Genomic DNA, 13,222 nt, shown 5'->3' with positions numbered 1-13,222 from the left:
CGGTGTGTCTGTATTTTCAATTTCCTCTTGAAAGGGAAAGTACATCATTTTCAGCTAGTGTTTATTTTGACGTCATAATTATGCTGTCACGCACAGCAAGTTTCTTTGTATGAGTGTAACGAAGTGAAAACTTTGGTAGATAACTAGGCTGGTTCTGTGTTCATCCGCGCTAAATAATAGGGGAGCAGTGGGCAATAACATCTACAGGAGAATAGATCACGCAGATGAAATGTTTGGGCGGGCTGTCTGTTCTTTTTCTGTGCGTTGCTCCCCCTCCTTTCTACCTTTTATTCAGTATGCGAACACCGAATAGCCAAGCGGTAGCTTGAGAAAACTGGCAGCAAGTATTACTGCAAAAGCTGAGACAGATAAAGTTGTGGTTTCAACATGGCACTATACCCCTCACCTAATCGGTACAACGAATTACCTATTTCCCTTTGTCTCTAATAAGCGGTTTAAGACTCGATTTCCTGCTTTTTTATTGCCGCGACAAATTTTCTTTCACTGCTGCACAACTCCAAACTTATTTCCCTAGATTGGTGCATAGCGCTAAAAAGACAAGGACACAGCGAGACACACAGGACGGGCCCTAGTTGTGTACTTGCCGCAACTAAAAAATTATTTGCACATGAAAATCTGATTTTTGTCGTTTGAAGGACTCATCTTGTGAATGCGTTTTCCGTCTATTTTTTGCAGGAGATGCGTAGAGAATGCCTCTGGCATCCTGCGGGCACGATTCAGAATCTTTCGTGGCCCCATCAACCAAAGTCCTAAAAACGCCAAACTGGCTGTGAAAGCAGCGTGTGTGTTGCACAATTTCTTGTGCATGGAGTCCGATGGACGCTCTTCATACAGCCCAGTTGGATTCGCCGACCACGAAGATGTATATGGCAATATGATAGACGGTACATGGAGAGCATCAGTTGAGACAGATTCGGCCACATTTGGCCTGCAGCCAACCCATGCACGAAAGAGTGCTCAACTAGCGTTGCAGGTGCGTAAACAGTACGCTGCATACTTAATGAACAAAGAAAAAGTGCCCTGGCAATGGAAATTTTTGAAAATTGATGAACCCAATTGTGAGGAAGTGCAAGAATAGTGCCTCAAATTTGTGTAACTAATTCTTGAAAAAAGATGTGAGACGTCAGAGGAAAAATTGTATTGTAATATGTTTCTTTTCAAAATAAACTGAAAACTCGCCATTCTTCTCCACTGACGGCATTATTCATTGTCAACGTAGCGAGCTGCAACTTGGAGAAGTTCCATCTCGAACTGTCCTCGTAGACGCTGTGGGCACCGTCTGTGTTTGTCCCCCATGAAAAGCCCGAACAGTTCTGAAGCGTCGGCTCGTTGTAAAGCCAATTCTCCCAAGACTCCTATTTCTTTTTCGAAAGCCTTTTCTTGGCCTCTTTTCTTTTTTTGTGGCCGACATGATGTGCTGCTGGCTGGTGATGGAGCTGATATGGGGCTGGAACATCCACTCCCACCATCCTGTGTAGGGGTGGTAGAAAAGCCGGAAGCGCACAGATCGGCTTCAGTGGCAATGGTACCCGGCTTTTCAGTCTGGAGACACGCGGCGCTAGTTTCGTTGAACGGGTCCATGCCTTGGATATCTACGAGGTTCCTTTCCGTTCTGCATGAATGATAAACATTTCAAAAGCACAATATTGCAACATTTTTGTAAAACCAACACGACTTGTAGCCCGTAGATTTCGTAACTTGCTTCAAGCTGATTATTATGAATAAAAATTAAACATGCAGAGAAATGAAGCGCAAGCTACTGCGAACACTTCGACACCATTACAAGCATGATTAATTTAACTGTACACAGTACACTTCAAAAGTACATTTTACGCACATATCAGTGTTTAATGTGCATGATTCGAAAGTACTTACTCGGGGTATTCCATCGTGTCAAACAGAAAAAGCAATTAATTATAATGTGGCCACCGCACGGTGACGGCAGTGTCCGCACCGGCGCCACTTTTCGAAGATGTCGCTTCTTTTCGTTTTTTCATGAAAGTATCTCGCTGAGACTTCAACCGCTTCATCACTTGCGTTACTGTAAAGCAGTACAAAGTGTTACTCGGAGCAATTACACATACGCGCACGCAGGAAGGTAAAGCAACTTTTGAAATGTACTGCACAAATTTATTTTCCGCGGAAAAGAAAAAACGAATCTCGAGAAGCCTGCATTAGTCCGCGCTAGCTTTTTATTGTTAGTATTTTCTTACATGCAAATTCATGTCAATCAGAGCCCATGAAACAACACAGTTTGCAAGAATCAAACTTGTTCTCTCGCAAATAAACGAAGGAAGTGCGACGGCACGCTCTGTGCCTGCAAGCATTCAAAAACGAAGTGTATGAAAACTGCGCGTAAACATGCCACGCTCACACGCAATTCGAGACGTATGTACATACATTGAACAAGCAGGGAAATAAGATAACCACATCACGCATGCACAAATTTGGTACATACCGTCTGCGTTGAGGGCATCTGCTATGGTTCTCCAAGCCTGGTCACGTTTTATGCTATTTTTATAATTTCTGTCGCGTATGTCCCACAAGATGCGACGCTTTTCAACTTCGGTGATTAGGGCCTCGTTGAAGGTTGTTTTGTTCATTTTGGCCGAACACTACGCGCGAACACGTTACGTGAAGCACGTGGACGCGCGCACCAGCTTTCCCGAGGCACGACCGGTCTCGAGAGAGAGAGCGCGCGCTGCGCTCTCTCCCTTGAGACCAGCCGTGCCCGAGGAAAGAACAAAGTTCCGCCAAAAAGACTCCGCCGAGATGCGCGGAGAGCAGAGCCATCTGTTGGCAAAACCAAAAAACCAAAATGACACGTGACTGCACGCTGATTGGTGGACGCCGGCCGTGACGTCAGTGGACGCGCTGCGCGAGGCGTTTTTTTCTACGAAGCGTAGAACCACGCGGCGGCGCGATTCCACAGTGGGAAATAGTGGCAACGCGTCAGAATGACGCGCGCGGCCCACCATCCGCGCGGCAATCGCGCCCGAAATCACGCCATGCAGTTCCGGCTTAAGTGATCGAGGCAAATCTTTTCTATCCGAGGTTCTCGAAGCGCTCCTACGTGAATGTCAGACCATCCATCGGACAGCCAGCGCGTACCACCCTCAAACGAACGGCCTCACAGAGTGCTGCAAGCGGACACATCGCCTCCGACCACTCCGATTGGGACAAGATTCTCCCATTTATAACCTGTGCCTACAACACCGCTGTTCAAGCAACTACCGGATTCTTGCCATTTTTTCAGCTGTATGGGCGTCAACCTTCGTCTCCACTCGGCACCATCCACGCGCTGCGCGAGGCGTTGTTTTCTACGAAGCGTAGAACCACGCGGCGGCGCGATTCGACAGTGGGAAATAGTGGCAACGCGTCAGAATGACGCGCGCGTCCCACCATCCGCGCGGCAATCGCGCCCGAAATCACGCCATGCAGTTCCGGCTTAAGTGATCGAGGCAAATCTTTTCTATCCGAGGTTCTCGAAGCGCTCCTACGTGAATGTCAGACCATCCATCGGACAGCCAGCGCGTACCACCCTCAAACGAACGGCCTCACAGAGTGCTGCAAGCGGACACATCGCCTCCGACCACTCCGATTGGGACAAGATTCTCCCATTTATAACCTGTGCCTACAACACCGCTGTTCAAGCAACTACCGGATTCTTGCCATTTTTTCAGCTGTATGGGCGTCAACCTTCGTCTCCACTCGGCACCATCCACGCGCTGCGCGAGGCGTTGTTTTCTACGAAGCGTAGAACCACGCGGCGGCGCGATTCGACAGTGGGAAATAGTGGCAACGCGTCAGAATGACGCGCGCGGCCCACCATCCGCGCGGCAATCGCGCCCGAAATCACGCCATGCAGTTCCGGCTTAAGTGATCGAGGCAAATCTTTTCTATCCGAGGTTCTCGAAGCGCTCCTACGTGAATGTCAGACCATCCATCGGACAGCCAGCGCGTACCACCCTCAAACGAACGGCCTCACAGAGTGCTTCAAGCGGACACATCGCCTCCGACCACTCCGATTGGGACAAGATTCTCCCATTTATAACCTGTGCCTACAACACCGCTGTTCAAGCAACTACCGGATTCTTGCCATTTTTTCAGCTGTATGGGCGTCAACCTTCGTCTCCACTCGGCACCATCCTCCCTTACCGTCCTCATATTTCAACGTATACATCACTTTCAGCAGCTGCCAGGCATACTGAAGAAGGTCGCAAGCTGGCTCGCTCCCTTACTTCGGACTACCAAGCCCAGAAGAAAGCGCACAGCGACAGCAGCCACTCTGTCCACCAATTCCCTCCCGGTTCTCATGTATGGCTCTCGGTCCCATCGACACCACCAGGTCTGGCCAGCAAGTTTACTGCCAAGTACCACGGACCCTATCTAGTGCTCCAACAGACTTCTCCCGTCAATTACCTATTTGAACCGCTAGCCGCTTCTACCGACCTTCGCCACCGAGGGCGTGAGATTATTTACGTCGACCGCTTAAAGCCTTATTACGATCCTGCTATCATTTCATCTTCTTGAGTCGCCAGGACAGCTCCTCTTTTCTGTGGGGCAAAATTATAAATAAGAAGTTGCGATTAAGCGGACAGATGGCCGAGAAAGAGGAAGTGGAAGAGCTTTTGCGGACCAGCTGACTGCAAGTTAAGCCACCACCGCTCCGGTTCTGCTCGCTACCAGTGCCCGCTACCAGTGCCTGGATCCCCGCTTGACACTACTTACAATGTAAGAATGGGCCACCTAATGACGTTTGCTGTTCTATTCTGTTCTAACACAGTAGGCAAAATTTAGCCGATGAGTAGGCAGTGGTTTAGTATGTGTCAAGACTTAATCACCCAACAGCGGCGTGCCACATGATTCAACCAGGCGGCCTTTTATGCAAACGTAATTTTTCTTAGGACGTCAAGTACAGCCATAAAACTAGCAACAAAAGAAACAAACCACAAGACAGACTGCAGCATGCGCAATGCATGAACCGAACAGAGAAAAGAAGCAGAAAGAAGCTTGGGGTGAAGTTGCGACCCAGCCTTCAGCAAGCACAGTATCTCCCAAAAAAGACAACCAAAAGGAAACGGGGTAGGGGGTAGCAGTTGTTCATTCATCAATACCTTGGGAATACGCAAAAAAACAAAACTGCAAGAGTTTTCAAATTTCCCGTAAAGAGATGTAATCCTTGTACACTAATGTTTTTTCGTAAAGCAGAAGGACCGCTTCGCCGAGAGAAATATATCTAAGAAGTTTTGAACCAATATTCAACCGAACGGAAGTTGCTCGCAAATGTGGTTCATAGAGTAAATGCAGTTTGGGACAGACTACATAATGCCTGTTCAGATAACATGTTGCTAATTAACAGTATATGCACACAGATGTTGGGTCGGGGATATTGTAATCATGAACGTAAAATACTGCAAAACCAAGACGTTTAGGTTTTATGGAAAATGATATTCTGGCATTAAACATCACTATCCACTCGGCGAGGGATTTCAGTGCCCATACTTAAGAACTGGTCAGTCAAGGCACAGGCTGCCTTTCGAGCGCGCCTAATACGATAACTGCTTGTGGGAAGTGCTGGGGTGAAACGCAGAAGAAACGAAACGTGGGCTGAAGGACAAAAGACATACTGCATCGAATATCGCCTTTCTTCTAGTTCATTTTCCCGTGCTTGGAGAAAGGAGAATAAAGTAAACGCATCAAAGCAGCTTCAGCAGTCACTAGAAGAATGATTAGCCCTCATGCTAGGTCCGAATAAGTAATTATTAACGTGGCAGTGGAACTGAAAAAGGCAAACAAAAACTTCCAAAGCCCCTTGGTCGGGCTCTGGCTGCAAAACAGAACTTTCATCTCAAATAAAACTGCCCACGGAGTCATACATTGCCTACATTTAAGGCATGCGTACGTTGTGTCGCAAGGTTAACAGCTATATGACGGAAAATGGCAATGTAGGCCATATCCAAAACGCTATCACGGATGATGCGTCAACATCATGTTCTGCATGGATTGCTCCACCGGCAACGCGGTGCTTAAAGTCGGTCAAAAATTCGAGCAGGTCGAACAACGGCGCCTCGTACGTCAATTTCAGTGCCTTCTAGAAACGGCAGCTACATTATCCTGCGAAGAGCTGGCCCCTTTGCAACAGCCTTCGCATCTCACAAACATAACTCAGATCATCCGGAGGAAACTAGAAGTATTAGCTCCTACACCACTCATGTCTCCGCTGCCCGGCACCGTGGCCATGATACAGGCGTTAATTCACCAGGAATTTGCCAACGTCGGCCTCTCTTCCACGCCCGTGCCGTCCACGCCACCATCACATTGTAGTCTTATAATGGCTGCTGCTACCACCATCCAGGCTTCCCCACGTCGCCTTAGTCGCAATACTGCTGAGTGGCGCTCCTCAGACGACAAGCCAATTTGCTCCATTTGCTGTCGAGCCTGCCACACTTCGAGTTACTTCCGTAGCCGTACGTTACTCACTCGTTCCTATAATAACTCCGACCGTCGATACAACTATGGACCTCAGCGCTTCCCTGGTGAACCAGAGGAGCCCTGCCCCGCCTATTGGACCTGGACACTTTCTTCCTCAACCAGATGAGCCTCGCAATAAAACAGTCACCCAGGCCCGTCGCTCTAGGAGATCTCTATCCCCACAGGCTCGTCGATTCTGTTCACCGGTACCTCGTCGCAGCTTCTCCCCATCATACGCCGGTACCTGCTCGGAAAACTAGCGAGTGCAGCGCCCGGGGGTGACGCTGCATTACCGACCCGGACTGTCAACTCGGTATCGACCTCCACACCCTGACGTAACCTGATTGATATTCTTGTGTACGAAGTTCCAATTTCTGCCCTTATTTAAACCGGTCCCCACATTTCTGTTCTCAGCAGCTCACTCCGCCGACGCCTTAAAAAAGTCCTCACACATGCTACATCATCTACCATTCATTATGCTGATGGCAACACAGCTACTCTTATTGGTATGAGTACTGTAAGAATTACCATTGCTGACCGCCAGAACACTGTGTTATTTACAGTCCACACCCGCTGCCCTTGAGGCGTTTGATTAGGACTCGACTTTTTAACTGCACACTCAGCTCTCATTGACTGTTCTGGACTGAGTCATCTAGACCTGCCGCTCCGTTGTGACAACCAAGATCCTGAAACTTCAACGCTTCGTCTCGGTTCCGCTAAATTTACTCGCCTATCATTAAAAGCCGCAGCGTACGTGCTCATGTCGCCGTTTCCTTCCGTTCAGGAGGGCGACTACGTCGTTTGGCGCATAACCGACATGACTCTTCAGCGTAGCATCGCTCTCCTTCACATTATAGAGCATGTAGCGAATAACAGCACTTGTATTCCAATTCTGAACTTCAGCTATTTTGTGCAAATTCTTCCTGAGGGCATTTCTCTTGCCGAATAGACATCATTGTTGGAGGTTAATGTTTCTGCTCTTTTACCTAACCCTATTGCTGGAGTGCCGACACGACCTGCACAGTACCCACCTCCGCAGCTTCGCATATCCGGCATGGTTGCTCCTTACTTGCGCCGTGCTTGTGTAAAAGCACTTACGACCCTTCTGACATCATACCGCGATAGTTTTATTTTGCTGACCGAAACTTGGGTCAGGCGTCCCTCATTACTCATCGCATCGATACCGCAGGCACCAGCGCAATTCACAGACGACCTCACCATTTCTGAACGTCGCGTCATACAAGATGAAGTAGACAAGATGTTGGCAAGAAACATTGTAGAGCCTTGTAGCAGCCCTTGGGCGTCATCTCTCGTGCTTGTTAAAAAACGGACAATATCTCCAGGTTCTGCGTTGATTACCGAAACCTCAACAAAATTACAAAGACCTACGTTTACCCTCTCCGCAGGATAGATGATACCCTTGACTGCTTCCACGGTGCTAGCTTTTTCTCTTCGATTGACCTTCGTTCCGGTTATCAGCAGATCGCTGTCGATGAAAGGTACAGAGAAAAGACCACCTTCGTCGCGCCCGATGGTCTGTACCAATTCAAGGTGATGCCTATTGGCCTGTGTAATGCGCCCGAAACATTCCAGCACATGATGGACTCTTTTTGGGCGGTTTCAAATGAACGACGTGCTTATGTTATCTCGATGACCTTATTGTATTTTATTTGACCTTCGAGAGCCATCTACATCGCCTTGAAGCTATTCTTGGAATCTTCCGAAGAGCTGGCCTTCAGCTGAACTCGAAGTGTAGCTTCGGCCGACGTGGACTCAAGGTGCTCGGTCACGTGCTCGACGCTCGTGGCGTTTAACCCGACCCAGACAAAATGCCTGCTATAAGTGCATATTCTACACCCTGCTGTACCAGTGACGTTCGTAGTTTTCTTAACATTTGCTCCTATTTTCGGCGCTTTGCCCCTGCCTTTGCGGACACGGCTCGTCCACTCACCGATCTTCTGAAGAACGACACACCATTTTATTAGGAGCAAGAACAATCCCAAGCCTTTTCTGCGCTCATTGCAGCCCTCAGAAACCCGCCCATCCTGGCACACTTCAATCCCTCAGCATCAACGGATGTACTCACTGACGCCAGTGGTCAAGGCAATGGTGCCATTTTCGCCTAGCAGCAGATGGGGCGCACCTGCATCATTGCTTATTCCATTTTCCTCCTCTCTGGTTCTGAGCAGAATTTCTCGATCACAGAACGTACTTGTTTAGCTCTCGTGTGGGCCATTACAAAATTTCGCCTTATGATGGCCTTCTAGTGCGGCAGGGTAGGAATGACAACAGCGCACATCAATATAGGCAAAAGAAGTGAAGAAAATAAAATGTCTATTGAGAAAAAAGCAAGAAGCTGTACACATACGAGTGAAGGGACAAGTAAATAAAGGAAAACATTGAAAAATGAAGCCGGTACAAGCATGTAGCCATAGAAGTCAACAATATATCGTTGATGACATGAAATGCACCATCACTAGGGTTAGGTCTGGCCTATGCAAAGGCAGTCAAAATATTGCGGCGCAGAGAAATTTCCCCGCTGAGCAATTGGCCGTCGCTCCTATCGCACTGGAAATTATTGCTGATAACAACGTCGTGTGTGCATCGAGCAAAAACTGGAAATTTAACTAGAAACGTTTCTTCAGCAATGACGACTGGCATGTAGTAGAGACGCAAAAGGAGCAAATGTTCTTCCCCAAAACCGCAAAAACTGGCACTTTGGTCCCAAGCAAACAATATTGTCGGTCGAAGGCGATTTTGAAAACACACTCATTATGGAACTGTGACAGCAGTGTCCACTAAAGCAAGCGTATTTACACCATTTACAGTAACCCGCACTTTGTTCTTCAACATCACAGCAGGCAGATTAATTGGCGAAAATAACGGTTGGGCAACATTACCTCCATCTGTCGCTACTGCTAGTTTCCAAGCATCGACAAGCAAGGATCGACGTTTAGTATTTAGTATTTAGAGGAAAGTATTTTGAAATTTATTTTCGGCTGTTAGAGGCTCCATCACACAGCGGCTCACTTGCGTTGCTTATAGACCTTCGCGTTGAAATGGTAGGGAAACGGGTGAAGAACTTCTGGACAGCACAAACAAATAACCCGTGATTGGGGCACAGGAAGCTTTCGCATGCAGTGAAATTGCAGAAAAGAAAGCAAAGTTTCAAGATGCAAGATTCTTACAGCTGTCTAAAACCAGCTACTGCGCTTGTGAGATTGTTTAGCAGGTAATATTGTCGGCAGGCACAAGGAAAGTACTGAGAATGCGCTTGGAGTATAACTCAATATGGCCGCCTGCCCGGGAGCTGTACTGATGGCGGGGATTCTGTGCAACCCGACAAATGTAAGCAAGTTGACGCACCACACCGCTTTGTGCAGTGCAGCAGCTGACCGGAGCCGTAATCTAAGAGGCACTCAAACACCACCTCCTCGTTTACACCGACGGCTCCGTGGCCAGAGACAGTTGCTCGCTAGCAGCGGCGGCTACCATCCCCGCCCTGCAACTGCACAAACAGCTGCACCTGTCATACCTGAGTTCTTCCACCACGGCGGAGCTGCTGGGCCTACGCCTAGGGCTGGATCTACTGCTTGAACTGACTCCGCCGCCACCCAGGTGTGCCGGGCTATGCGACTCCCGCGCCGTCCTCAGCCGCCTTCGAATTATTGGCCGGTAACTCCGCTGCTGTGTCAGATTCGCGCTCGTCTCGAGCGCTTGGCGGAGTGCGGCTGCGCTATACGGGCACAGTGGATCCCCGGCACTGCGGCATCAAGGGCAACGAACGTGCCGACGAGCTCGCTATCGCAGCACATGAACTCCCTCCCAGCGACGAGCAACTCGCTTTGGAGGACGTGCGCGCGGTAATCGACGACTACCTCCGCACGCAGCGCCTTGATCCACGCATCGCGAGGGGTGAGCGCATTTACAGTTGCAGCAGCCGCTCGCTGATTTGGCGGCAACGCGCAATGATCCTCCGTGCGCGCATTGGATGTGTGTGGCCTGGGGAAAGTCGGATGCGCCACGGACTTGCCACTAGTCACGTGTGTGACGGCTGTGGTGCAGTAAAAACTCTAGAACATCCTCTACTGCATTGCGCCACGTTAGCCGAATTGCGACGTGAGTTGCTGGCGGCTTGCAGAGCGCAGTTGGTAATCCCGGAAAGCGTAGCTGTGCTCATGTGGCCGTCGGGGAATGCGCGCGCCCGCGAGCGAACTCACGTGAGCCTGTGTCAATATATCGAACAGGCGGGCTTGATGACCTGCCTATTTCACCTCGCCGGATAGTGTGCGCTGTGAGCGTACGCTCCGCGTGTGCTATTCTGGACGATAAGGGTCGATCTCCCCAAGTCGGCCGTCATTGCATTGTGAAGTGTGCACCTCCGGGCGTCTTAAACACGTACATGGACGCAAAGCTAGCCGGAGGCCCGCCCGATGTGCCGAGTGCTCAGTGACCTAAGACATTCGTGGGTGGGCCTCAAGCAAACTACTGTATATTGTTATATAGTGTATATATTTCTTTTTTTATTTTTACTTACCCTTTCCTTTCTCCCTATTGCTCACCTCCTTATTTCCTCTACCCCTTCCTCGTTATCCCTTTATTCCTGCCGTCCCAGTTCAGGTGCTTCTGATATTAAATAGCAGATACCGGAGCTCTAAAACAAATTTTCCTCTCTTTTATATATAAATAAAATAACCACAACCACCACCACCTCCTAAAATCGAACGTACCTGAAACGAACGGGACTGAATAGAACGTAATCTGTTGTGGATTGGTTCCGCCGCACCGGTATTGGCTCATTCCGCCGGTACCTCATAACACTCCATAGGATAAATAATACACGCGTGCGCATATACTTTCCTCTCACAAGCACTTCATTGGTGGGAACTAGCGTGCGCGTGAAGCGCATGCTGGCGGAATAGATTAAAGGTTTCTAAGAGCTACTCTAGTGCCGCTACTCTTATCGATGTATAAAGAATGTGCTTGTTACAATGTGACGAGGATAGCTTTCTGAAGAATATGTTCTCAGAGGATACTTAACCAATGGCTGTAGCAGAGTTCTTTGCTTACTGGTAACGAATTCCTCTATAACGATATGGGAGAGCTTCGTATACCACTAGCTGCTGCCACGTCACAGTGCCGCTGGGCACTGAAGAGTATCTGAAGAGAATCCGAGCTCTGTTGTGACCGAGAAGGAAGCCCATTAGCTGTTCATTTCATTTCCAATTCGCCGGCTACTGTAGGGTTTATTATAGGTATAATGAACTTCTGCTCATGTGACTACCTTGAGCACTTTAAGTGAGTATGCGTGCCGTTCCTGCTAAAGAGGCGCGGCTGAGAAATGTTTCCAGGTTCCCTGTCCCCAGAGAATCGGAGGTGGCGATGAGAATGAAGCGGGCATTATCGGGGAAATAAGCAGGGTGCGTAGCCTCCGCCTTGAACTATGTTCGCGTTTAGAAAGCATGCCTAATGTTTCAAGAGCTCCATAACAGGAGTAGACCTCCCTCATCGACCAGCGAACGAAGGAAGTCCTTAGTATTCGCGAGTGTGGTTTTCATTGGGCGGAATCAATTCAGACGTTAGCGAATGCAGATAGCGGCATACTTAAATAATGTCGACGATTGCGTAAGTGGTATGAGGCGCATACCCTCGCAGGGTTTCACCTGATTTGCCGAGTGGCCGGAAGCGGCCGACAGCTGCAACTCCCCGTCATTTGCGGAACACAACCTAGGCACTTTGCTTTAGTGCAAACGCTCTCCGCAGAAGCTCATCCCCAAATGTATTTAAAATCAACTCTTTGTCACATTTTTCAAAGTATATACAATGAGCATCCAGTTGCATATGGCGTCAATGCTTTTCCCGGAATGACGCTTGCATTCATTATTTCTGCCGACAGATTTATCACGCTGTGAAGAGGTAATAGCTAATCAACCTAGTATCGGCGGAGCGGCTGAACTATAATAATTATTGTGCTCAGCTTTACGTTTACGCCACGTTAACAGCAATATCTGTTCGTGCACAGTCAGTAAACTTCTGCAGCGCCTAGATGGAGTCGTCGCCACCAGCGGATTCGTTGGAAAATCTCGGGCACACTGCGTAAGTGCTGAACGGTGCTCCATTATCCTGAAACACTCAATTCGCTAATTTAGAATATATTTTTTAAACAGCGGTGAAAACAAGCTTGAAACCGAGATGAAAATCAACTCCATGGGAACCGTAAGAGATGCGCACTGCTACATTGTGCCGCTCAAAAAAAAAAAACGGCAGCACATATTTGTTGGCGCCGCAAGGAGGGCACCGTACCGGCGCGCAGGCTGACTGCCGCCCAACTGCTTCCATCACAACAGCTAGTAGCCATTCATGACGTCTTACGCTCATATCTGCACGCCGCGGACCATCTCCGAAGTGCAACAAAAGCAAGACAGACCAGGACATTCATTTGCGGACGTCCTGGTCAACAATATCAGCCTACCAAGGTCGGCTACCGTGCCTAAAGGGCGATCACGCTCCAGGTATTCAGCACAAACTGTGGTGGCTTGTTCGCCCGACCACTGTATGGTTTACGATGTGCGAAAACACATTTCAGGTACAGGAGTAGTAAATGGCTTGGGATTCCTCTAATGAGCTTCACGTGGGCTCTACAAGGGAATAAATATAGATTAGAGTGTGGTCTATGTGCCGCGGCAAATTTCAAACCTGACGTCTGCTGCGATGCAATATTTTTATA

General features: G+C 48.8%; 1 pseudogene; it reads right to left on the bottom strand.

Annotated features, from left to right (window-relative positions):
• Positions 1-1,211: 1,211 nt before the first annotated feature.
• Positions 1,212-2,624, bottom strand: LOC146171496 (uncharacterized; annotated as a pseudogene).
• Between the last annotated feature and the right edge of the window lie 10,598 nt (positions 2,625-13,222).

This window comes from Amblyomma maculatum, unplaced genomic scaffold, assembly GCF_055883805.1.
Source record: "Amblyomma maculatum isolate TAMU_Amacu unplaced genomic scaffold, ASM5588380v1 scaffold_20, whole genome shotgun sequence".
Taxonomy (NCBI): domain Eukaryota; kingdom Metazoa; phylum Arthropoda; class Arachnida; order Ixodida; family Ixodidae; genus Amblyomma; species Amblyomma maculatum.
The sequence above is the reverse complement of the archived record's forward strand: the minus strand, read 5'-3'. Positions and strand labels throughout refer to the sequence as shown.